This window comes from Tauraco erythrolophus, chromosome 24 (assembly GCF_009769465.1).
Source record: "Tauraco erythrolophus isolate bTauEry1 chromosome 24, bTauEry1.pri, whole genome shotgun sequence".
Lineage (NCBI taxonomy): Eukaryota > Metazoa > Chordata > Aves > Musophagiformes > Musophagidae > Tauraco > Tauraco erythrolophus.
The window spans coordinates 5062341-5084998 of NC_141488.1; positions in this window are offsets into that span (position 1 = coordinate 5062341).

The window sequence follows — 22658 nt, forward strand, 5'->3', positions numbered from 1 at the left end:
CCGATGACGTGCCTTAGATGTACCTGATGAACACACCCTGCACCCACGTGGAGGTGTTCATGTGTTTTGAAGGAGCTGAACACCATGAGCTGAAGAACAGCGATGGGTTCGTATCTCGGGAATGGTTTAGATACGTATCCCCCTGCACATACACTCGCACACATACAACCCTCCGAGATTGCACTGGGTCCAGCGTCCTTCCCTTTCAGGGGCAAATCTTCTCCTAAGAGAATAACCCCATTGCTCAGACGAGGATTTCTTAGGCAAAAGTCTGCAAAAGCCATCCCTTGATTCTTCTGCATTTCCTTTGAAAATGGTTTCATCCTCTTCCCATCCCCTAAAGCAAGCTCCTGGCAGATTCCCCATCCCGCTCATCTCGTGTTCTTTGCTGGTGTGGCAGCCCTGAGCAACATTTCTCTGTCAGGTTAGAGCAGACATGGATAAGGGAATTTATAACACAAATGCCAAGGGAGTTAAATTGAATTGTGTGAAAAGCCGCGATCGCCTCGTGTAATATTACCACTCAGCTCAATTTAATGTTCTTAATTATAACCATTTTTCAGTTTTTCCTTAAGAAAACTCTCTGTGTTGCCTTTTGTCTCTGCCGAGCGGTGCTGCCTCTGTCCTCCCTCCTGTTGCAGTGCTGCATGTCAGATGCTGTTTCTCTCTCTCCGTGCTGTTTTTGCAGGGCTCCTCTTCCAGCTTCAATCCCCCCGCGCTGCATCGCCCGCATCAGGCTTTGCCATCGCTGGTGGTGCTTCATGTTTGGGTCGTGCTGGAACATCAAATTTAAGGTGCAGGCAGGAACAAAACCACCGAGGCTGTGTGGACGTAAAACAACAGATGGGCAGTGTTGCTGCTCTGGTTGGGCAGATTTGGAAGCTAATAATAATTGTAAACATCTCTCTCCATCTTGTTTAATCCTTATAATCTCCTTACCCTCCAGCCCAGATTGCTGTTTTCTTTGCTTGCTGAGATTGTTCCTTGTAGCCGGGACGTTTCTGCCAGACCTGCGCGCACTGCGCGGTGCCTTTGGTGAGGTGTTCCCAACCATCCAGAGGCTTCTTTAGGGATTTCTTTCCCAACAAAACGTCCTTCATCCTTCCCAGCAAGAGGAGGCAGGCAGGGCTGCGGCAGTTCGAAAGATGCCAGCAAGTTAAAAAAAGAAATAAGCATTTCATGATGAGTACGTCCAGAGAACAGGGGTCACATTTTATTCCCAGTTTTCCTCTGGATGTGCTTTGTAGCTTTTGGAGTGGCCAGTTCTTACAAGCCTTGTTGTTTTACACACAGCCCCTAAGGTTATGTTATCAGGTTACAAGTCTTCCCTTCCATTAAAACATGAGCTTTCTAGATTTTTGTGGTTGAAAATATGAAGAACAGAAGTTCAAAAATCCAGCCAGCACGCTGAAAAATCTGACTTTTTTTTTTTTTTAATCTTTAGACTCAGGGGAGGAGCTGACTCTGGGTTTTTGAGCTTTTAATAGTAATACTGGAATCTGGTCACGTGGCTGATGAGCTTGGCCCTCCCAAGGCTGAGCGCTCGGGTCTCCGCTGACCGCACACGGAAGGACAGGCACTGACCGCTCCAAAAAGTCATTGAATCCTTTTCTGGAAAACAGTCTTGGCCTTCGCTGCCTTCTCTTTTTTTTTTTTTCTGCTGTTGCGAAGCCAAATCATTTTCTCATTTTAAAGTGGTCTGAGATCCCTGTGTGAGGTGCAGCACCCAGCAGCGATAATAAGCTCAATTCTCTCTTCTCTCGCCCGCAAGCAGAGCTGGTGATGGGAGGCAGCACCATGACTCGGCCAACAAATCCACCCACTCTTATCTGGAGTGGTGACCAAAAGAGGCTCTTCCACCTGGGAGACAAAGAGATCATATCCAATTACTGAAGGATGAAGCTGGATAAATTTGACTCAGAATAGATCTGGGGGTTTTGTTGTGGGTTTTTTTGGTTTTCTCTTTTAAGAATGAGGATAATTGGCCATTGGAGCAATTTATCAAGAATTGGGTTAGATCCTCCAGCGGTGGAAAAACTTAAGCCTAGCCTGGATGTCTTGCTGAAAAGCAGAATTAAGTCCTGTGGCTTCTCCTATTCAGGAATTCAGAGTGGCAATCCCAGCCTTCCCCTCTGACCTTTTATTCGCTAAACTGGCTGCATGCTGGGTTTCAGGTTGTTCTGTGCCAGGTGCATCTGATAAATCAGTTTGTTCTGAATCCGGCTTCCTTATCCTGCAGCTGCTGGTCTCCTGGCCATCTGGCAGAGCTACACATCCTCCCGTGCCCCTGTGCTGCTCCTCCAAAGGCCGCTGGTACCTGTGCCTTGGATAGCGCTGATTCATGCTCTGACTTGATGCTGAATGTCACTCTGCTCTCGTTTGTACTGAATCAATTACATTTCTTTGGAAATCTATCTGCTTTGAACCCTGCTAGGAGGTATAACAAACCAGAATATGGGTATTGATAATTCCGTGTGAATAACTTAAAAGAAGAAAGATAACTGTCCTTGAGCAAAGACAAAAGATGTCAGAATAACCATCTCCCCAGGGCAGGGATGATCACGTTTCTCGTGAGCACCGTTGGCACAGAGGAGTGGTCCCTGTTCTGCCTCTGCCATCCCAACAGTACAGCTGGACTCTGGGCCCTCCAGCCCTGAAAGCAACAGGAACTTCACTAACCCCAAAGGAAGCCAGACTGGTCCCTGCTGCTGCTTTTAGCTCTGCCACCACACTAAGACAGCAGCCACTCGGTTTGAGTCCTGTCCCAGGGCTAACCCCGGCTCCCTGCAGCCCTGGGGGATCCGCCGCCCTGGGACAGGTCCTGGAGACCCCATCCCCGACCCCCCAGGGACTGCCTCTCCCCGGGAGGTCCCTTCCTATGCTCTCCTGTGGGGAAGGGAGGATCTGCCACACTGTAAGCAGTTTGGGGCAGTGAACTCATGTGTTAAGCCCTGCTGCTATTTATGGTGCTGTTCCCAGGACGGATAATAATAATATCACGCGACAAGTGCGTGACCATCCCAACAGCAAATGTGGGGTTTGATTTGCGGCTTTAATTTGAGACTGGCTAGTGCCAAATGCTGGCTCTTCACATTATGGCATGCTCAGGCTGCCCAGCTCAGACGTTTGGGGATGCAGCAGAGCGTGTGAGAACAGGGATGGACAAATGTGCACCCTCTGCCCCCCCAGTCCTGTCCCCCGCTGCCCAGCAGACCAGGTCCCTTCTGCTGCCTCTCTTCTGGGTAGCCCCTCCGGCAGTCTCAGCCCGATTGCGTGGTTCCTGATCCACCAAAAGCAGATTATTTCTGCTGTACCATATGCAAAAGCTGTCTATGTATTTACAAAAGTCCATTATTTCCTCTTACATGCTCCAGCTCCCTCTTCCCACCCCCCTGCCCCAGTCCCAGCTTTTCTACCACATCTGAGCAGAAGAATAAAAGAACAAAGAGCAGCTACCTGGAAAACAAAAAAAAGTGAAAGCCAAGGTGAGGCAGGGAGATGTCAGTCCCATAGCAACAAGAGGTTTCAATTAATCACATGTAAATTGGGATGCAGTGTAATGCGGGAAATACATTCGGAAGGGTGCTGGCGGCCAGTCCCCAGCTGCGTGCCCGGCTAAGGGGCTGGAGCTGGAGAGGGGCGGTGTGGGAGCTGTGCCCTGGCTCTCCTCTCTCTGGCCAGCAGCCCTGGTTTGCAGGTGGTCACTGGCTGCCCTCCTGCCCTGAAATATGTGGCTACATCAAGTGCTGCTTCTAGTTAGACAGCAGAGCTGAGCAGATGGTCTGTCCTTGCAGTGAAAGAGGCAACAGAGCAACTAAGTTCAGGAATACAAAAAGTACCCGCATGCCACATCCTCAGGAAGAGGTACACGGCTGCTGTCTGTGCCAGCGTGTTTGTCCCAGCAGCTCCTGGATCCAGGGGGAGGTTTCAGCCCTGCCTGGCAGAGCGATGAGGTCCCAAAGATACTCAGTTCCTACAAGTTTCATGCACCACTGAAGGTGGGTGAATTCATCTCTTCTTGGATGCTAAAGTCAGCAAGGAACAAGCCTTGGGGAACCAGTCCCTCGGCTGGAGCAGGAGCAGGACACGGGCATCTGCCCCACAGCTACCGTGGCAAAAGTGCCAAGGCTGCGTCATATCCTGGAACCCCCAAACAGCGGAGAAACCCCCAAAGCCATGCAGCCACACTGGGAGATTTCCCTAGGGATGGCTGGCAGGAGCCCAGCGGGCTTTCCATCCAGGGGGAAACTCCTTTTACTGGTGCTGCATGGAAATCAAAGCAGGCCCCACCATTTCAGGGGAAAACGTCTTTCCCATGCATTCGGCATTCCCGAGGAAGCCAGGGCTGCACAGCAGGCAACAGGAGCACTTGACTGCCTTTTGCTGAAGTCCTGCAGTGTTTGGTTGTTTCTGAACGTGGCATCTCCACTTGCCTGGAGCTGCCGGTCAGGCAGTGCGTCTCCCTCCAGGCTGCAAACCCCTCCAGCCCACCTGCCTGGGAAGGTATCATAAAATATTGATTATTCCCAGCACACTCCTGTCCTCCAGTTATTTAGCAGCTCACTCTTCCCACAGCCAACAGCAAAGCAGAGGCCCCTGGTCCTGAGCAAATCCTTGCTGGGTGAATGGAAGTGCAGGGACAGGTAGCCCGGTGATTGCAAGAACAGGAAGGGCTTTGAAGAACATAGAATCATAGAATGGTTTGGGTTGGAAAGGATCTCAAAGATCATCTAGTTCCACCCTCCCTGCCATGGGCAGGGACACCCTCCACTACACCAGGTTGCCCAAAGATAGGACAGGATAGGTCTGGGTGTTTTAATTGTAATGAGGAAAGAAATATAGCAGCAAGAAGCTTGTAGGGGCACTGGACAGCTGATGTGTGTGCAGGGGGGATGCAGTATCCACAGATCAGAAATGTTCCTTGTCTGCTTGAAAGCGGGGCCAGAGGCAGTGCCGCTGCCCTGGCGCACCGGCCGCTGCCCGCACGCTCTCTGCGGTAACGCCGCCCGCGCCGCCCGCTGAATTGCTGCTCTGTGTGCAAGGCAAGGGCCGTGCAGAGCCGGGCCACGAGCCCACAGGCTCTGATGGCCCCGCGTTCACCCCAGCTGCAGGAGGACACACGGCCTTTCTTCAAGCTCTCCGCAGCCAGCGGAGAGGGAAGGGGTCGTGCAGCCCTCCCCTGCCAGCGCCAGCCCCGAACGAGAGCACCGAGGTCACTGCTGACATACAGCGTACGAGCAGTTTCTTGGAGAGATGCTTCTCCAGGCTCGCTTGCCACATCAGAAGTGACTGTGTCCCACTCCTCACAGGTTCCCCAGGGCATTCAACACCCTCTTGCGTAGACAGGAGCACTGAAGGGACTTGTACTGGCCTGCCAGCCACCAGCTCAGAAAGTATCTCCTGCATCACATCTCCTGCTCTAGCCCTTGGGTGTTTCTACCTTCCCAGCTGCTTTCCACAGATCCACCCTCAATCAGCATGTAAATTTGCTAGGAAGTCAGCCCAATCCTTTCTGGGAAGAGCCCAGCTTTGCTGGCGTGCAACACAGCTATGCCCAAGATGCCTTTGCAGCCTGATGCCTGAGTCTCACCAGCTTGGGGGTCCTGCTGCAGGCTCTTCTGCACACCCTTTGTTCATGTTACTGGTGAACAGCAACAGTGTAGTGTCTCCCTGGGGAATTTTGGAGCATCCCAGAATGGGGAGATAAAGGGAGATGGAGAATGGAAGTATTGCTGCAAAACAGTCTCGGGAAACAGAGGTCAAAGCACCTGCAAACGAGACAGCACATGGCTTTGCATCCTCTCTCAGCCCTGCGAAGTGCTGTGTAAGAACTGCCGCCTTCATTTGGAAATGCTGCTGTGAAATGGGTCCCAGTGGTGTTTTGAAAGCTCGTGGCTTGGCTACGGGCAGGAGCACCAACGGAGATGGCTGGGATTCCCAGATGGCTGGGAAACGTGTTTATTTCTGCCACGGCGATGTCTCCGTGCTCTCTGCATTAATCTCGTAGGAAGCAGCAGCCGGGCAAGAGGAGAGTGTGTTGGGTGGGGGCCGGGCAGATCCGCAGCGTTGTGTTTCCTCCTGCTCCAGCCCCGCTCCTCTGCTGCGCAGCTTTTCATCTGCAAACTCTCTGATGCTGCTGCCAAAAGAGAAACCCAAAATTCATGGCCAAGAGGATGAGTTGCAGTGGCAGAGAAGTTGTTCCATATTTGACCGCAGCAGGCAGCTGTGCCAGGCTCGCAGCTTTTTCCCCCTGCTCGTACATAGACCCGTGCTGCCCGGAGAGTTGTTGGGACAGAGGTGCAGGGGTGCTCAGCACCCAGCCCTCCCCTGGCATGTGCTGATGGTCAGTGCTGCAGGCAGGATCGGGGCACATGCCACAGTCCAGGATGAGCAGGACAGGACAGAGGAGGATGGGGGCAGTCCCAAGAGGGGCACCAGCAGGCAGCAAGAGCTTGTTGCAGCCCTTTTCAGCAGCCACTTCAGCTGCTTACCAGCACTTACCAGCTGTGGTTTTAGCAGCTGGTTCTACCTGGCTGGGCAGGATAACCCCCTGTACATCTGCTGCCACTTGAAGCTCCTCTGGATACACCCTGCTCAGTTGCTTTGGAAATCTGGCACAGAGCTTGAAGGAGGAGAGAGGATGTGAGCCAGTGATGGGGCAGGGACCACACAGCAGTCCTTGGTACAGCTTTCTAGCTGCCTGCAGCACTGCAGGCACGCTGCAGGAGTATGGAAACACAGAACCTGCCCCAAAAGGCTCCAAACCTAATCCTTAGATGCGATCATGACTAATAAATGATAAAGTGATGAAGAAAAGATGTTAAAAAGATGACAAAAGACCAAAGGAGCCAGCAGTAACCCTGCTGACTTGCTCAGCTCTGATGCAAGCTGCTTTTGACAATTCAATTACAATCCAATGCTAATTACTGAGTTGATGGTATTGAGCGCCAAGGCAGAAGGGCACTACAAGAAAGGGATATTGATAGGGGAAGGTGGCAGCAATAGCACTTCTCGCCCAGAGAGATGCCAAACCGCATCAAGGGAGCACTGAAAAGAAGCCGGATCTGGGGTGGAGTGCAGCAGGGAACAGTAACGTTGGATGACAGCTCAGAAGTGGAACGATAATGAATGTGAGAGTTGTCTGCAGCACAGGCTGATCTTGCTCAGGCAGAAGGCAATTAACCAGGAGAGAGTTTCGGATTCGGGCTGGTGTAGATGCCTCTCTGCTGTCAGCCCTTTAAAAGCTTGCAGCTGGGCATTTGCACTTCTCCTCTCAAACCTGGTGCTCCCAACTGAGGGCAGTCACCACAGAACGGTTAGGGACCAAACCCAGACTTCTGATGTGCCAGAAAAGAGCTGAGGGACATGTCCTTAATCAGATGGAAGCCACTGAGGGGTTAAGGTCACTCCACTGTGCCTCAAGTCCCATTGCTCAATGCAACACACATAACAGCATCTTCCCTGAAAACAGAGTCACCAACACACTCGCCTTCCCTAATTCCATACTTAAAACACAGCTTCCCAATCAAAGAGATGCTATTACCCACAAAGCAGCTTAAATTGTCCCTTAGATTTAAATACAACCTGTTGCATAAAACATCTTTTTATCAATTTCACTTAGGGCTGACAAGCTCTCCCCCCACGCACATCTTTTTAATAACGTCAGTGCGCTTCACAGAGCCCTTAAGTGCGTTCCTCCGGGAAGAAAATACCCTCAAGGCACCTTTTGTCATTGTTCCTCTTCTCCAGTTGCTGACGAGGGACTGTGCTGAGAAGCACCGTGTTCCTATTGCATCACATCGCATGTCGGGAACAGTGCTCTGCCTGCAGTTTCCAGGAGGTGGGTGGAGGGGGCCAGGCCAGAAGAAACATCCTCAGCTGCTGTGCAGGCCTTGAGAAGAGATTTTGCTTCTCCTCCAGCCCACTGTCTGCCCAGTGAGAAATCCACATTTGCTATGTGTCTGGTATTAGCGAGCAGAAATTCAGTGCGTCGCCGTGGCGAGGGCAGACCTCCCTTCCCAGGGATGCTCTCAGCACCAGCACGCTTGTCACGGGGACTGGCCACTACAGCCCCAGTTGCCCGTTCATGGCAGAGAAGCATCAAATCCCCCGACCCTGTGCTCCAGTTGCTGTGGCTCTGCTAGTGCTGTGTTACTAATCGGACATCAAATGTGCTCTTTCACTGAGCAAGAGGCACAAATTTTTGAAGTAGGTTGGGGAATCGGTTGAGTGTAGCACTCTAGCACCTCAAGAGGAATCAAAGGAGAAATAAGACTAATTTTATCTCCTTTTATAGGGCGAGGAGAATGGAAGCAGTGGTACCTTGTGGTTCGCACGCTGGTCTGGCATTTGGGGAACGTTGGTTTATTTTGGCTTCTGCAGATGGACTCGATGGACGACAATTGGCCAAAACGTTGGTCCACTGTGTTTTAGCTTCTTCTTCTGCCAAATGAAGAGAACAAGACAAACGAACTGATGAAGAGTGCTGCATAAGACAGAGATTATGTGTTAATTAACAATGGCAAGAGTTCAGGGTATGGACTTTCACAACATTTTCTCTCAGGCCACAGCACTCTCCTCACTGCGTGCTGGAGGGCTGGGTCAGGAGCGAGCCCAAAACCTCAGGCTGCCAGCAGCTCGGTGCTGGAGCTGGCTTCCTGTGCGGATCATCTGTCCGTGCTCCGAACCCAGGCTGGCTCTGTGAGCAGGCTTGATTACAGCATCACAGGCACTGCCAGAAACCGAGGAGCAGACAGAAAAGGCATTGACTACTCAGGCTGTGAAAAACTGCTTGCTGCTGGCACTGCAAACTCGTATGGCATCTGGACATTGAGTTGGACTTCTCAGCAGCTGCCGAACGTTAAGGTTGGGGATGGAAGGGATAGGAAATACAGGAATCTTTTTTAAACTCAAAGGAAAGAAGGCTTTTTTTTTAAAAAAAGACAAAAAACCCACACTCCAAACCAAACACAAAACCCACAGCTTAATTATTTTAAAATATCCATCAGAAATGTACTGGAAAAATCTGTATTGCCTGCTGTTTAGTTAAATGGTTCACATCTTGTCATTAGCTGCTAGAACTTAGTTTATCAGAAGAACTGTGCATCTGTAGAACAATTGCTTTCATATTAATGCCCACAGGCTCCCTGCCAGGGAGCTGTGCTCTCCATCAATTTTTGACCATCTGTGTCCCCTTTGATGCTTTGGGGCTATTTTCCTCCCTTTCCTGAGCTCCAGGCTGACATTTGCTCTCCAGGATTAGGAGGTCGCGCTCTCCATCACTCTGAGAGAAGAGTTTTCACCCCAGAGTCTCCAAACCCAGCTGCCAAAGCATTCCAATTGCTTGTGAAAGGATACTGGGAGCTTTTATGTCTCACTGCAGTTGATGGGATGAGCCAGACAATCAAGAACAACTGCAAGACTCAGCTGTGAAGCCCACTTACCACATATTCCAGCCTGTGTGCCAGGTATTCCTTGAAGCCATCCTGCTAACAGGCCAGCCACTGATGCAAGTGAAACGTATTTGCACGTGAAGTCCAACAAGCAGTGTCAAAAGCTTTCTTCTGGATTGGGTCTGAGGCTTGGCAGGGCCAAACCTTTGTGAAATCAATTTTCTATTCTTTTTTTCCCTTTACAAACAGAATTTTAAACTCTCTGTGCATCTTCCTCTGCTTTCTGGCGTAGCCAAGGCCACCTGCCATCCTCGTCTCTAAATCAGCACCCCTGTTATCATGGCAGAGGTGCAGAACCAACACAGCAGGAGCACAAACCAGACAGATTGGGGTCAGCACCAGCTACGGCGGCTAAGTGGACTGACGGATGCTTTTAATAACCACAAATGCTATTCCTGGTGCTGATGATTTAGCAGTTATTGTAAGATACAGAGGGAATTAAAACAAATCTAAGGAGAGCACTTACTTTTCATCTATGCCAGCCTGCTGCCCGCTGGCTTGGCTCTGCCTCACGCTGTTACTGCAGGGAGATGCGACCGCAGCAAAGAATCAAAATCCACGATCACTTGGTTTAACAGCTGGAATATCGCAGTCTTCCTTCTGCACGTGGTCATCCAAGGTCACTGAAAAATATTGCAAGGTTTTATGTTTTGATTTTTGTTTTGGCCTAGAATAAAACTTCCTCATCTCAGAAGTAAACGACACAAAACTCAGGCTAAGCTAAGTTATGTCACTAATTACTTGGTTAAAACGCATTTTTTTATTAACTATATTTGAGTATACGTGAATTTTTCAAACAAACAGTGGGTTGCAGTGTTCCTTTATAGTCAAGATGAGATTTCAAGGCCAGCCATGAATGGTGGAGTAGCTCCTCTCTGGGTGTGAGAAACACAGGGACACAATTTCCTGTGAAAGCACGAACTATCCGAAAGCCAGAGCTCCGGCTCCCCAACCAGGATTCCAGCCTTCCTGCATGAAACTTGCTGCCCTCAGTGTTAGCAATTGGGATCACCATAAAGATCTTCCAAGACTTGTCTACAACTGATTATTCCTTTAGATTTACCAGGACAGGCTAAGGTGCACTAAAACTACAAGTTCCTGAGGCAAGTCAGGCAACAAAAAGTTGGTTAAAATAAAGCAGGTTAAAAGGTCACCTTTTTGCTTCATATAGATGACTGAAAGGGGCAGGAAGAACCCAGCTTCCAGGCATTTACTATTGTATTTTTTTCATTGCTCTCCAATAATTTGAATTTCTGCATTCATTAAATCAGCATTATCAATTCTCAACATTACCGCTTGCCTCATTTCCTCCCTCATACAAGATCTCAATTTATTCCATTCAAATCCTTGGAGACAGCTTACCGTGTCCCTGTTCTATCCCTCCTTAACGTTTAACTCTTCTCCTGGTACACCCCAAACCTCCCAAGGAGCAGGGGGTCACACGAGTAGCTGCCCTGGGGATCTCCAGCCGTTACATCTCTGGATGGGGAAGGAACAGCCCCTTGCCCGGATCTCCAGCCTGCCCTTCCCTTTGCCTCCTGGGTTGGCTTCTCCACCTGCAGCCCCCCGTGCCCTTTCCCCACGGCTTAGGCATGAAGTTGATCTCTCAGCTGTAATAAAGGTGAGTCAAGTTTTGTACAGCCTGTGGACACAGCCCCCTTTCCCCTCCACGGAGATATTTTGCCATTGTCTATTTTAAAAGAGAAGGGAAATTGTGTTTGGAGCATTGAAAGCATCTTAAAAATGAGGTGACATTGTCGCTGCTGGTGCTTCCATGGCAACCTGCGTTTGTTTCTCAGAGCTGTTTCATGATAATTAATACACCACTTCCATTCACGTGGCCCATGTTCAGAGTGCACAGCACAGCCCCCACTGGGACTTTCCTGGGTCACATGAAATATTTATATCAAAGAATCAGAAGAAAGAACTTTTCTGGTGTGTTCTGGCCACCGGGACAAAGCAGTGAGACAGACATCTGATCCCCCCTTTGGAGCCCAGCCAGCAGGAGCACATTTGCTGACAGTAGCTGGGCAGAGCCCGTAGTGACATCCCTCCCACGCGATGACAGCGCAGCCGGAGAAGCTCCAGCCCTGTTGATCACACCAGGATGGAACAAGGCAGGGCTTGTGACACAGTCACAGCAACGAGTCCAGGACTCTCCTCTTCATGCACTGGCAGACTCAAGCTGCCCTACCTTGCCACGTTGTGCTGACGCATCCAGACGTGGCCAAAAGTGAGGAGATTTGGGGAACTGCACCAGCAAAGCCCTTAGGCACAGAGAACCTGCGTACGGAGCGTTCAGCTGCACGTGGGAGGGCACGGGGGAGAAGCAGATCAAAGACGTGGTCGCCCACCATAGCAGTAATAAAGACAACGCCGCGAGCGGAGCCTGTAGATGTGCCACCGCTGGGCTGCGATCCTGCCAGATCCCACACGTGAAGAAGCAGGCTCTCAGCTGGCACAACCCGCACAGGGATTGCCAGAGAAAATTCAGGTGCTGCAAGCTGTGGCTAGGAAAGATTTGGTAGGTGCTACTACATAGTCTTAGCTCCAGCAGGAAGCCAAGGGGGTCTCCTGCTCCAGCAACTCCAGCCTTTCAAAGGATACATAAAACCAAGTGGTTGGACGCAATATAGGTATCAGATATCCAATGGCACTTTCACAGGAGGAGGAGGAGGAGGGTGAGCCCCAGGGTTCTGGCTGAACTCCAATTTAGATAATTATGTTCTGCCGACCTTCATTCTTTCTGCAGCTTCAATTGGATACGGGATTTGGAGGCTTTTCTCAGCCGAGATGTATTTCTGGCCCTTTTTCCTGCTGACTAGACTCTTAAAAACCAAATCAAAACCCAACCCACCAATCCTTCATGTGCAGCCTGGCCTGCACCCACCAGCATCAGTCTGGGAAGAGATCAGTCACCTTCACAGGCTCAGGAACACACCTCAGGAAGGCACTCACGTCTGAAGTCTGGGTCCCTCACTGTCACTTGCTGTCTGCATCCTTCCATAAACAAGAGGCTCTGCCGCAGATGGCTCACAAATACTGACCTACTCCACGGCTAAAATCCGGGCATCCTTCACCAGACACTGCAGAGATCCCCAAGCGTCGCACACTTCCTAAAGAGCCCGGCAGCACAGACGTGCCAGCCAAGAGCTCCGCTCTCCCTTGTTGACCTTTCTTCTGCCGAGTGAAACGCTCGAATGGGAGACATTAAGTGATCAACAGCCAGCGTAAATTAGGGTAGCGAAAGGGAAAGACCTCTCGCTGGAGCTGTGCCTTGGTATCATTTAAACAGGCTTGAGAGGCTTAATTGTAGGCTCTGGCAGAGTGCAGACCAGCTGCTTCACCCCACGCTCGTGTAGCCACAGCTACGAGCAGGAACTGCCCCAGCTCCCAGAGTCACACAGTCATTCACTGCCTGGCAGTGCTGGTGTAGCTGAAACATTCCCATGTCCATGTGAATTATAGTGAAAAGAGGGCTGCTAAATCTCAATTGGCTGAATATACAAAACCCCTCAAGTCCCAGACAGTGTGTGTTTGTTTTCTCGCTGCTGTGGCTCCTGTTGTCAGACTCTGTCAGGAGATTTCTCTCTGTATTTCACCACGGTGGGAGCACGTGCAGCTTGGATTCTGCTCAATCCCCTTTTATCAGCTTAATTTGAAGCTGCAAAGCAAGGGGCCGAATCCCAGGAGACAGGAGCGATTCCTTTGAGCCTGCCTATGGACAGCCAAGGTTAATGAAGAGATCCCCAAAGCTGCAACAATTGCATGGACAGTCCATGAAACGCAAGAGCTTTCCAATATCAAAAGGCCAGAGTTACTTCAGTTCTCTCCCACCTGAAGATCTCTCACAATCCACAAATCCAGACTGACAGGGCTTCTCCTGGTGCTGCATGTCACAGGAGACATCTCAGAAGTCCTCATCCTCTCCCTCCTGGGGAACAGCGCTTTCGTAGCAGACATTTCCAAAGCCCTTGTCACTTCTGAAAGATAAAGCAACTGCTTTTATTTCTTCATGTCAGCAACCACCCTTCCCGACTCTGCTTTTACACACTGCCTGCCTTGTTTGCTATAAAGAAAGTTCTTACATTGTGTCCCTTGTTCACTTGAGGTGTAGCTGCACCAGAGAGCGTTTGGCTGCTCCCCTCCTTTTTGTTTCTGACTGTTCACCTCTGGCAGAGATTCACCTCTTGATATTCCCACTCTTACTACGCTTCCTTTTGCAAAACACACTGGTTTCATCCCTCTGATGAAGCAAGGAGCTAGGGAGCGTCTACAGGGACTTGCAACATTATTAATGCCTAAAACCCAGCAGCTACATGCAATGCTCTACTCAAAGAGGGTTTTGTTTTGTTTTAAGTTAAACATCCGTTCTCCTAACAACTACAGAACTTGGCAGCAGTGTGACAACGCCCTTCCTACAAGGCTCTTGATGTTTTTTTCTCAAGGTTGTACGTTATCATCCTTATTTTAAATAGGAAAAAAAAAAATTCAAAGCAAAGACAGGTTAAATGCTTTGCCTGAAACCACAAAGCAAGCTGAGTGGCAGAGTTGGGAAAAACTGAGGTCTCTTCCCACCCTTAGTACTACCAACCATCATTTCAGGAAAATCAAAATGTTAAGCCAGATTCTTGATGTCCTTTCCAATTACCTTTCAGTAGAGGAAAATAGTCAAAGTGCAGGATTCAGTACTGAAACTGGAAGAAATTCTTCCCTCTGAGGGTGGTGAGGCACTGAAACAGCTTGCCCGAGAAGTTGTAGATGCCCCATCCCTGGAAGTGTTCAAGGCCACACTGGATGAGGCTCTGAGCAACCTGGTATAGTGGAGGGTGTCCCTGCCCATGGCAGGGGGGTTGGAACTGGGTGATCTTTGAGATCCTTTCCAACCCAAACCATTCCATGAAACACTGTCACAGACTGTCTAGTCTGCAGTTAACCTGCCTCTATGAGATCAGATCAGAAAGCCTTAGCATGCCTTAGACCTAAAATTAATAGAGAAGATAGTTTTTCAGCTGGAGAAATAGGATACCCATCTCTTTTGGGGAAGATACCTGCTGGTACCGTTCAATTACACCTGAAGATCGTATATGGGCAACTGCACACAGGGGTTTTGGGATGACACCCCCCGGCTCAGCTGCACAACAGGCTGAGGTTTTGCAACGCAGATTACTGCTAGACACTTCTGATTGTACGTCATTGCAGCACAGATTATGGGTGTAAAACCATGGCATCTGCTCGTTTCCTTTGCGTGTCTGCCACATGTTAACTGAGCTCTCAGGAAACTGTGTGCGGTGCAGCCCTTTGCGCTGCAGAACACTACAAACCACCCTCAGGCTGAGGTTCATTTTCGGGAAGAGAGAGAGGATGAGGTGCCCATGCTTCGTTCCAGGAAGCACAGTAACAGATGTAATTGCTGCCACTTAATTAAAAATGGTGACCTTTTGGGTTGCAGCTGTCCTATGGCAAAACAGCTCTTCCTCCAAGCTCATTGTTTAGGACAATCAAGCGGAGTGTAGAAGAGAGCACCAGTGCATATCATGAAGAGAAGATAATTGTGCTTTCACCTGCTATTATAGAGACAGGTTTTCTACTCAGGCTTGCAGGTGACCTTCTCCAATCAAACATTAACTTTGCAGCAAACAATCATTAGGGAGCATTTGCAGGCCTTAATAATTAACGCTTTTATTAATCCACTGACTCCACTTCAAGCAACAGGTCTCTCCGAAATTAATTCTGTCACCGTTTAGAGGAGAAAGAAGCGACTACATTTCAAGGCAGAGAAGGAAGAAGGTATTTAGATTCCACTGCAATTCTAAAGGTACTGGATCTGCTCCTGGAACTGTAATTATGCAACTTATTAACTGAACTGCCAAACATAAGGCTAAGTAATTTTCAAAGCCTGGGCTTTGAGAAATAGTATTATTGGCAGCCATGCAATCCAAAATCCAATCAAGAAAGACCACAAACTTTCAAGAGGCTGAGACTCTATCAGCTGCTTATTGGCTGCAAAAAGCAAGGGAGATGAAGAAAGAGGTCCAGCTAAGCAAATTACCTCCTTTAGAGTAAGGGACCCCCTTCTTTAAAACACAATGAGCGGAGGGAGATGTACATCTTCAGAACTGTACTGCACAGAAAGCCCAGCTGGAAGGGAATAACTTAGAGTCATAGAATGGTTTGGGTTGGAGGGGATCTTAAAATGAGAGGTACCCCAAGCATGCCATTGCTCAGTTGCCAGTGATGATTATGAATCTCCGTCCAACAGCTCTTTTAAGTGCTACCACAGAAGAAATAAAGTTGCTGTTTCACAAGCCCACTAGACAGCCAACCAGCTCAGATACACAAGCTGGGGAGAACCCAATGGCATTTCTTACCCTCACTTTTTTTTTTGCTTCCTTGGATCACGATCTACTTACGAGCAGGGCAGGCACACGGCCGGCGCAACTGAAATACGACGAGATTGCAAAGCGAACTCCGCCAAGGGCAGAGGCAAATCCCCAAGTGTTGGTTAACGTAACTCCTGTCAGACACGCAATGCTGAAAGAAATAAGGAGCAAGTGCTGAGAAAATTCTCCTGTTCAATCCTTCTCCCTCTTATGCCTCTCCAGACCAGTTTCTATAGGGTAAGAAGCTGCCTTACCCTTTTTCAGTTAAAAAACCTCCCTTTTTGCAGCAAGTGACAGCGACAGGGCTGGGAGCAGAACCTACTCTTGCTCAGGACTTTGCAGAACTCTGCTTGAACCACCGGATAAAGCTGCCTTTTGAGTGGTTTGCTACATGTGGGATAATGGAACCGGCTCCCTCCGCAGTGAATAACTCCTGCCTTTGTGTTTGAATACTTGAGGAGCGTTTTGACTTGCTAAGTGTCGCTGCCATGTAGAAACCCAGCATGAGAATCAGACTGTTAATGCATTACTTTGTGCCTTAATATGTAGCAAAACGCATGGTTTCAATTCCGCCAGCTTCTCCCCTGTCAATGCTTAAGTGGGAGTCCTGCTGTTCTCCATTGCATTACTACATTTCCCTCCTTTTTTCTTTAGCTATGGTAAATCAGAAATAAATTAAAAAAGAGAGGGACCAGAAGATATCACTCTTTTGTTTAAAGTATGCATATATTTAAGTTTTCCTTTTGTCGTTACTGAAGTTTTGCAGCTGTGGGCAAGATAAGGCATAGGAGGAAGCCAAATATTTCACAAAATATCTGCCAAAGAAATTCCTACCTGTAAACTATTACATGCAGCCCCTGCATTCCTGTGTGTCTGAGCCCAGTGAAGTCCCCCTCAGAAATACTGAATATTTTAATATCGCCCTAAACCTATGAAGCAGCAACAAGTATGGAGCAAGCTTTAAAATCTTTCCCTGAGAAGCCAAGAAACAAAAAACCCATTTTACAGATGGGTAAGCAAGTAGACAGAAGTTAAATCATTTTCTTCATGATACATACTTGTCACGAGGAAGATGGTATTAAAGTCACAATGATCTTGATTTCTCAGCATCATTCAGAATTAGACGTGACCCTCTAAACCCCAATATACAAAATAAAGTTTCTGTGGCAAATCAGAGCAGATTAGGTGCTTCAAAAGCAAAGCCTGAACGGCAAGACTACTGTCTGAGAAGGAATAATGTTCATTTGTTGTCAGCCAAGCCTTTTAGTTCTAAAAAGTACAACTTGGTTTGTTTTAAATAAGCTTTAAACACGAAGTAGCCACACTAACTTGCAGTATCTGCAGTCCTGTGGATCTGGGTCTCCTGATTAACTGTAAAGTTCAAGAAGACTCAACCTCTACAGAGCTGTTCTCACAGCAGCTAACGCTCTCCCCCTCCTCTACTCAACTGCCTGTTTTCTAAAAGGTTGTAGAAGCTTGTACATCCTTAGCATTAATGATTTGCTGCCAATTTCAACCAAAATCAGCAAACTGATTTTAAAACTAAGCTGAAGCAGACAGACACCCAGCCATATAGAAATACTTATATTTCCATATGAAGACCCAGTAAAAGAGAGTAGGGAATATAGTTTCAAATTTCTGTATTAGAGCCAGAAAATGAAGAGTATCAGGCTTTATCAATCTGCACCTGTAAGGCACAGCTACTGGCACTCAGATATTTGTGTCAAAAAGATCACTTATAACATATAGAATTTCTTTTTAATGTAGTGACAAAAAAAAATAGGTGAATGCTACTCAACCAAATTCAAAGAGGCACCTGGAAAAAAATGTTTCCTTGTGAAACATTAAAGGGATCATTTGTACCTGGTAAGCCAGCTGTCCACTGATGGGAAGGGCCTTAAGGTCTCCTTTGCTGCAAGCGGGTTTGGAAAGTTGTGCTAATGATATGTAAAAATGCCATTATGAAAGGGCAGGTCCATTTTTATACTCTGCACTTGCAGTGATATACGGACTCCTTGGAGCAGCGGACATGAATCTTCCGATGCAGCAGCAGTTTAAGCCGGAATTGCGAGGTCGTGCTCAAGCTGCCAGCTCTGCCAAGGGCTCAAACCCGCCGAAATTCCCACAGCAAGATGAGTTTTGCAAAGAGCCTGGCATCCATCTGGGCACCAGAATGTGCACTGAGCTCCTCTGCAAAGCTGGCCCCAGCGGAGCAGTCTTTGTGGAGGGGAAGCAAACCCAGTACACTTGCAAACACCAGCCAAGCTGTAAAACGGGAACGCTGCTGGGCTGCTCGTTTGATTGATTTCTCCCTCTTCTTCTGCGAGTCCGCTCAGGCTCCGGGTGCTTCAGGGCAAAAAGCCCCCTCCTTGTCTGTAGACATATAACACCAGGCACAAGTGCTCCGAGTTTGGTCCAGACTTGTAAGCGCTACTTATAGATTACTAATGTGAGTAATAAAAAAGGAGTAAAAATGACTAAATGGAAAGGGCAGGGGGGGGAAATGGGGAAAGCAAATTAATTCCATAATCTTCCTCATCTTCTTAAAAGAATAACCTCCCAGCCACCGGCCTGCTCAGTCCTGCTGTACAGCTGCGTGGCACCGCAGGCTGCACACGCCAGACAATGAGACAAAGCACAGAGTTTAGAGGAGCCAGTGTGGAGAATCGCATTTAAATTAGGAAGCCAAAGGAATGAGCTAATGAAGGTCAACTCCACAACAACAGGGTGTTAATAGGACATCTTACAGCACTGGTGCGGTCTCTCCCTGCCCCGTGTTGAAATTTGGTATAAAGGGTTAATTTGTCTAAGGTTAAAAGAGAGTATTTATAAACACAGAGTATTTTTAATGTAGTTACTCTGGATCGTGGGTACCTTTACTATAAATTGAACTTTAATGAGAATAATTATTCTGAACAGCAATCTCAACCAGCTCCTCCACGCAAGCCAAGACACGTATCGTACCCCTTTGCAAATAGAGGAGAGTTTCCACCACTTGTTTTTAGCCCTGTGTAGCCAGATACTGGAACATAAACCAGACTTTGGTCCAGGACTAAATGTCTTTCACCTGTATTTCTAAACAATACCTTTCTTTTTTTGCAAGGTGACAATTCTACACTTTTGGATAGCAAAGACCTGCTGGCTTGTAGGATATCATGAAGAGCCACAGATCCTTGGGAGGTGCTTAGGCTGCAATATTAGTGCTCCCGAGGGAGAAGGGTTACCTGCAAGCTGCAGCCGACGCAGGCAGACACCCAGTAACCGCAGCTGAGCCGGTAAGTACCATCACCATGGGCTGACGATGTGTGAAACACAACCGGTCTATAAACTGTGGAAACTTTCCTGTATTTGCACCAAACTTCAACCAAGAATCTGTATTGCTTCGGTTTCTGCAACAGAAAGCTTCTGGATGTGGATCATAAAGCAAAGCCTTCTTTCTTCCCTTTCTTTGAATCTCTGTATAATCCCACACGGAGAGAATGTTTGCATATTGATTATACTTTTATTACCACATAAATCCATGTGTTTGAGATCTCTGGGCTTCCCACGATGAATTTCCTACCCTTACGAAATAACATTCAGATGTCTGTTTAGAAAGAAATGGATTTTTTTTGCAGTATTTTGGTGACGTGACTGATGTTCATGATGTGCTCTCTGAGCAGGGCCAGGCTCTCTCCGGGCATCCTGAGCCCTCTCCTGGCTGTTCTGGGGAGGACACGAAGTATTTTTCCTTTCAGCAAGTTTTCACTTCCAGAAAACTCACAAGACGTGTTCTCTGCAGGCCTTCCAGATCTCAAACATTTTCATTATAACTGAAAACTGCTATGAACCACAACATTTAGTTTCAGATCCAAATGCACTTGGCATTTAGGACTACTTAGATTTTTTTTTTTTTTCCTTCAAGCTAGCTGCCAATAAAAGACTAGTTCACTTCAAATTGATTTTTTCCCCCATCAAAACAGTTGGATATTTTAAAAGTTAAGTCTTTAAGGATGGCCTGTGATTAGGCTTCTGTACAGATGTGGGGCCCTGCTAAGAGCCCCAGGGGCTTTGCAGACAGAAATGCATCCCCAGGGGTAACAGATGCACCCTATATCATCACTTTGTTTGTTTTTGATACATGGGACTAAGTGCAGATGAAGCATGAATCTTCTCATGATAAAAACTGCTTGCAATTATTCTATATGGCAGTCAATTCATAGAGAGGTCTAAAAAAAAAAAAAAAGCCCTAAGCCTATTTAAAAAAAAGAAATTACAGCTAAACAGATGGTTTAAAGTGCCAATACTCCGGAAAGGCTACAAAAAAATAGCGACTGACTAAAAAGATCGAGAGACCAAACTGTTTAGTCAAGGTTAATGAAAGTTAGGATATAGTGGTAAATGCATGAGGAAAGAGATCAGATTAAGCGAGCAATTACGGAGATAAAGATTGTAAAATGCTGGTTATTTCAATTCTGTAAGAATCCCTTGGTTTTAGCACCATCTTAAATTGTCTTTAAAATGCTTGTCATGCATTTTGCATAAGGAATGTTTCAATCAGGCTTTGAATGGAACAGCTTGAAAGCAAAGGATAAGAAAATTCACCTGAAGCTGACACTTGGTTTATGATCAGGGTATCACATTACAGCCGTGTTTGTTAGGAAACAGAAATCGGTAAGCTCATGCTTTGAGGTGGAGAAAGAAAAGCTGCATTCCCTACAAAAACTGTACTACTCCTGGAATATTTCCAGAAACGTAAAGAGAGCAGGCTGCACTTTACTAACTGCTGCTATTATTTTGTTATAATCCAACCATTATTGTTCATACCAGCTAAATTTTGATGGGAAATAATTTCTTGTTAATTATGTAGGACATACAGTTTAAAGACTTTCACTGTAAGCAGTAAAACCCCAGTATTTTCTGAACCTGACAACATGCTCCAGAACAGCATAATTACCACTCAGAGGGATTACAGGTAAACGAGCCATTTACATTTGAACTTGACTGAAATGAATTCTTGCCCTTTTTTCTGCCTGTTGCCCTTTACTAGAAAAGCTTTAGTCAAATGGTTGTGTATTATAGTAGTGCATCATAGAAACTGATTCAATTAAGATACTGTGGCATCTCAGATTTCATTTTTATAATCTATTATGTCTTAACTTGCTGTAAGTCTATTTCTGCCCTTCACTTCCAAACTGCAATACAAGAAACATCCAGTAGTACAGAAACACACTCCCCATCACACACTAAATCCTGTGTATTTAATAACCATTGAGCTCACGACTACAACTAGAAAGTTAAAAAAAAAAACAACCAAGAAAACAACCACCGAGAAAACAAGAAACTCAACAACTTACTGCTGCAGATGATCGAGTTGCTGCACTACAGTGGTGCTCAGAGCTGGCAGCACACAAACCTGCCTGGACAAGGTGAAACACAGACTGCTCACTTTGCGTTAGGCTCTTTCCACTCTCAGATGCCAATATTGGACAGTCTTATTCTCAGTAGCAGGCACTATTGGTAAAGAAAAGGGTTAAACTTGTTTTATAGAGTGTTTTCTATCAAATGCTATTGGAATGAGTCCGATTTTTACTTCGAAGTGCAAAAAATTCCATCTGTTACTCCATATGAGTATCGTCAATAACAGCATATTCGGAGCAGCCAGCTCCTGGACACAATAACGGCAGGATCAGGGAATGCCGAAAGGCATGTTTCTTCTTGGCTAAGGAACAGTCTTGGAGCCAGTTACTCTAGTGTGCAACTCCAGTGTGCTTAAGGCAACGCTGGGGTAGGCAAGTGACTTCCAAATCTGATTTAACAATTAAGAAAGAAAAAGGAAAAACAAACCACAAGTTTGTTCAGCTTAAACACTTTGGAGGAAATAGCTACTTCAAGGTAGACTGAAGTTCACCTGCTTTCCTGCACTGAAGTTTGTTTCTCCAGCTTCATTTCCAGCTGGTCATTGAGGACATTTCAGTCAAAGCAGCAGTTTTGTTACTTTCTGAAGTTACTTGATGAAGCAAGACTGAGTTCAATATATGCATTTAAGCCCTTCCTTCCCCATCCCCGTGAAATATGCTCAGAAAGAGGAGCCAGTTCATCTTAGCATAGTTACAGATTCTATGAATAACAGAGCTTTTCATCAAATATTAAAAATAAAATTACACACTGCTTTCCGCTCTGCTTAAAATTTTAGCTAGGATAAACCCTGAGGTGCTCAAAACCATTGCACAAAAGTCCTGCCTTTCCATTACCTTTTCTTCCTAGACTTACATTGGCTGGATAAAGTTCTAGATACTTCAGTTTTTCTTTGGCAGCTCTCTCTAGAGTATTTATTCCACGGTAGTATTTCAAAATTGACTGTAGAAAACCCAAAATATCCTAGGTGACCCTACTGCAGTCTTACGTTCTTAAATTCCCCATATATTAATCTTGCAAGTACAATTTATGATGAGTCATTAAGATATTTTCCATTTCAGACATTTAAATATTTAAAGATCCAGAGGTTGGCTGGTATAAGATTTGAGTGCTTAAGTTATCTCCTTCCACTCACTCAACTTATCCTGCACAGCAGATTGGTGCCTGCGAATACTTTCACCTTTCCTAAAAGCAATATTCCCATTTGAACTAAGGAAAGCACTAGAGAATGCAACTTCTGCTGCACTGCAACGTGATCTGTTAAAACTGCAAACTTATCTATAAGGTATTTTGATTAGGAAATGATCTGTATGTCAGACTGGTGGTGGTTTGAGAAGGAGGAAAAAAAAATTAAAAAAAAGAATGTGTCCTCAGGAACTGGGAGGTTCTGGCAGCGCTTGCAGCATAAGCACAGAATAGCTGAGGT